This window comes from Garra rufa, chromosome 22 (assembly GCF_049309525.1).
Source record: "Garra rufa chromosome 22, GarRuf1.0, whole genome shotgun sequence".
NCBI classification, from domain to species: domain Eukaryota; kingdom Metazoa; phylum Chordata; class Actinopteri; order Cypriniformes; family Cyprinidae; genus Garra; species Garra rufa.
In genome coordinates, this window is record NC_133382.1 from 10,326,836 (window position 1) to 10,330,841 (window position 4,006).

Below are 4,006 nucleotides of genomic sequence, written 5' to 3' on the forward strand. Positions count from 1 at the left end.
CCTATAGACTGTCTATTATATATATATATATATATATATATATATATATTTCCTATAGACTGTCTATATGTCTATTTATTCACTACATCAGGCGTTAAAATGCTTTAAATCCACATCAAATGACAGGTTTTCACTCTGAACGTTGCTTTTGCTTTGAAACAAGGCTGAATAGTTGACAGCACAAGCTCTTTGAGGTTATTAACCGAGGCACTACATCCATTATGAGACTCATTTGTTTTCAATGACTGACAGGAACCCATTTGTACTAGACATTCAGTTTAAATAAATGTAATCATAGGACACTCTTGAGATCTTTTAGAGCAAAATAAAGGTTCCTATCACTCTTTTTTCCCTGCTATAAACAGTAGAAAATCTAAATAATGATAATGCATCAGGGTTATTCAGTACACAGGAAGGAGAAAAAAGCTGGAATATATTAGCAAAAGAGCTATATTTGCAAGTAGAGCTTTTTGTGCTTCGCATGAGCTTCGAAATATTAATTATTTTGTTTATCCTTTTATCAATGTGTGCACATTTTAAGCTTGATTATCACTATCAGTTTACTGTTAATTGAAAATTATAAACTAAGGTTTATCTCAAAAACAATAAAATGTGCCGAAAGCAGAAATTACACAGCTTATTTGGGTTTTTATAAGAGTATCAGCATCTAAAGTGATGCTTATGTCAAATGTACAACAATCAGCACTCATCTTGCCTAGATTCGTTTCTGAGCAAATTATGCACAGTCAGTTTTCAGTTAATGATGCAAAGCTTCATAATTATAGTTTCTGAAAAATAGCCAGATCTTCATGCACAGAATCTTAGATTCAATCTTAGAATGGTATTTGTCTGGATTAATGTGAAATTAATTTATTGCACAGAAGATTGTAGAAATGTGGTTGTCAAAATTACACTATTCAATGAGAGAGTGTACATCTGTGCTCATTATAGTGACAACAAATTATCATCTGTATTAGTCAAACTAGCAGAATAAGGAAATTACCCCAAATAAATTCATTTACCTCCAACTGAGTCTTTTTTTGTGCGACAGCAAACACTGGAACAAAAGCATTATGTGTTTTTTTATTTTTATTTTTATTTTGTTTGTTGTTATTTAAAATGATGTAAATCGTTAAACATTTATTTGTCCTACATGGAACTGTTGTTATAAAAGCTGCACTGTTATTCGATTTTTTTACATTTTTGAGCCAAATGTCAAAATTGTCCTTTGGCGTGACTGTCTCAAGCATTCAATAAATTACACCTTTTATAAATTAAAAAGAAAAGCATAAAAATGTTAATAAATACCTCAGGCATAATTGTACAAATGTCTATTTTAGTAAATGGCAATCATTTTTTTCCATCCATATATTTCTGAAAGCATAGGAACTTGCAACATTTTGCCTCTGAAAACCATGTCCTCTGGTGTGACACAATCCAGAAAAAAAACTTATTAGTTGAAGGACCCTATTCATGATTATGTTACTGAAGCCCATGACATGTGCACATGTAAAATTTTGTCTCAGAATTGTTCAAATATTTAACTATTTTTGAACCACTACAAAAGTGTTACGTTTTGTTGTCCTTTGGTGTGACACCCCTAAATTATATTTTAAATTAAAAACAGTATGTTAAACAAATTATGCAAAATATGTCTTGCAAACTGCTAATGACAGGTTAGCTTGGAATAGCAAGGTCATTAATTAGCACAAAAGGCTGAAATGTTCTGTGGTGTGACAGAAAATGTCCACCGGTGTGACGCCTGTACTGTCACACCATAAGACAAAGATATCACAACAGAGGACAAGGTCTCTTTAAGAAGCATTTTAAATAATCAAATAAAATTAGTTTTTCTTTGTATTCTTTTTGGATCATTTCAGTGTTCTTAAATGTAATAACTACATTAATTAAACTATTTTCTGATGTTTTTGCAGAAAGCTTGTACTGTTATAAAGTGTGATGAAAATAAGTATATAATGTGATGCTTTGTTTTTGAGAGAGAAAGAATTGAGGGAGAGAAATTAGCGGAAGAGAGAGGACACGGAAATATAGACAGAACATTGCCTTAAAAAAGAGTAGCCATACACTCATAAAAATAAAGGTGTTTCACGATGCCATAGAAGAACCTTTCTGTCTAAATGGTTCCATAAAGAACCTTTAACATCTGAAGAACCTTTCTGTTTCACAAAAGGTTCTTTGTGGCAAATAAGGTTCTTCAGAATATACAAGAAAAGCAAGAAATGGTTCTTTAAACAACCTTTGACTGAATGGTTCTTTGTGAAACCAAAAATGGTTCTTCTATGGCATCGCTTGAAGAGCATTTTGAAGCACCTTTATTTTTAAGAGTGTAGTTTTAAAAATGTATTCACATTTTTATAGTTTGAATATAAATCATATTTAGCTGTGTCACACATACAGTAGCGGGCTAGAAGAGTTTCAGTAACATACTGATTGACTAAGAGAAAAATTATTTTGTTTTGTTTAAAAAACATGTTGATATTGTTTCTATAAAAACGAAATTAAACTTTCTTCCTACTTTCGTATGTTCAAAATTAAATAGAAATACTTACCATTTCTAACCTTTAGTATGATGTCCAATGGTAACAGTTTTGAAGGTATGACAGAAAAGTTTATCTTGTTGTCAAATGTTTGTCTTGAAATTGTCCAGCAAGTCAATGCTGTTCATTATAATTTAATATTAATTAAATTTAAGCACAATATGAAAATAAGTGTCTAACAATGAAGATAAATCCATCTCATGCTATTTGTATATTATTAAGAGTTTTTATTTTTATTTATTTTTTGCAATTATGATTCAGTTCAGTAAAAATTTAAAAAATAAAAATAAAATAAAATAATATAATAGACAATGAAAGAATTGATGAAGTAAGTGACCATTTATATTTTCTCAAAGATCTACATAAATATATGCATTTCTTCTTCAAAATGGCCTTTCACAAAAAAAAGCAATTTACTGACTGTTTGTCAACCCATATTCATTATTTAGGGCTCTTCAGATTTCTGCCAGGGAGGAGTTGGTGGGAATAACAGACAACCACACATTAGGCTAAAGCCTCTCAGTGGTACTATTAATCTTGACTTGAGCCACACCCTCTGAGTTTGTCCCTGCAAATCGGACCACAATTTTCCACTCATGCGGACTGAGAACAAATGGTGTTCATTTATTCAACTGAAAATAATAACAAAAGAAAACAACAACAGCCAAGATAAATATATAATTTACATTAATACTTTATGATAACTTTAATTAATACGTTTTTAAAACATCTTTAATTTATTAAGAACAATACATTATGTAGCCTATTATAGTCTAAGTTGAATTTATAAAAAAATACAAATAATAAATCGATGCAAAATCGAAGCATGTCATGTTTCCTGTAGCATCAAAGAAACTTTTAAAATATATTTAGAGTGAAATGTGCATGAGCTTCTACTCTATTAAGCAGCATTTGATATTTACTAATGACTTATTAATTAACGTTATTAAAAATCACCCTATTAACATTTCAATCTTTGTTTGTAGTCTGTCTTCCCATTCTCATCCTCCCCAAGTCAAATACTCTCACATACGGTCGACGAAGATAAGCTTTTACTTCTGGTCAGTTTATAACTCCTTGATTCTGAAGCAAATCTCTTGGATGAGCCAGAGCTGTGCTGCTGGATTTTATTAGACGCAGAATTTCTAATTGAAGATTTATTGGTCAGACTCAGAACCGATGACATCTTCTCCCTGTAGCTTTCTCTGAACCTTTTGGCCGATCTGTACAAGTTTCCAACGAAACAGTAGCAGAGCGGATTGAGTGATGAGTTGGTGAGACCCAGCCATTGCGCAAAGGGTCTGCTTTGGAGAATCCAATGATGCTCAACGTCGCTCAGCTCGTCGTTTCGATCAGGAGAGCTGGGAATGTTGGAATCGATCCAGATGTCCACGGCGTAGAGTGGCAGCCAGGAGAAAGTGAAAAGCAGCACGAGTGCGAAGACCATT